The sequence below is a fragment of the Limulus polyphemus genome, unplaced genomic scaffold, assembly GCF_000517525.1.
Source record: "Limulus polyphemus unplaced genomic scaffold, Limulus_polyphemus-2.1.2 Scaffold3830, whole genome shotgun sequence".
NCBI lineage: Eukaryota > Metazoa > Arthropoda > Merostomata > Xiphosura > Limulidae > Limulus > Limulus polyphemus.
The window spans coordinates 24,922-25,695 of record NW_013669440.1 but is presented as its reverse complement, the minus strand read 5'-3'; positions in this window follow the sequence as shown (position 1 = coordinate 25,695).

Here is a 774-nt window from a genome sequence, read left to right as displayed (position 1 = left end):
AAATCTTTGAGTTCACAAACTTGTTGGAATAGGATGTGCAGAGACCAAATGAAACAAGAAATGAATAATCTAAAAATGTTTGTTTTGTTTGTTGGTTGGTTGCTAATCAGAAAGCTAAGCAATGGGCTATCTGTGCTGTGCCAATCACGGGTATCGAAACCCGGTTTTTAGTGTTATAAGCCTTCAGACTTACAGCTGAGCCACTAGGGAGTCTGTAAAAGGAAACAAACACTTAAATCCTGTTACAACCATTACAATAAAACTGAGAAAAAGGTATCAAACCTTAAACACGAGAGATAAATCGTTTCAAAGAATCTTTCACAAATCATTTTTCATGGTTTACTTACTTTATTTTCTTTTTCTAGTGATATTTAACATTTACCACCAGATGACACTGTTTCATTACATATACCAGGTTTATGAGAGAAGAGATGGGTAGATACTGATACATGTTTTAAATATTATTTGCAAAATCTACTTTATACAAAATTAAAAAAACGCACACATTAGATTCAGAGTGATGAGAAGTAGTGGTAGCAACTGTTGTTTGTTACTTTGAGACTTAGATAACATCGCTTGGCATAAGTAAGAGAATTAAATGGGGGTCTGTGTTTCCGCGCGATCTCGAAAACAGACTTATGTACACGGAAATTTTACAGAAGATGGGAAGTCATTATGGAACAGTCCTCTCCAAATTTGGTCCGGATACGGATTCTGGATCACTCTGAAGCATTTTTATAATAGTGAAATAGGGCATTTTTCGTGGTTTTGGGT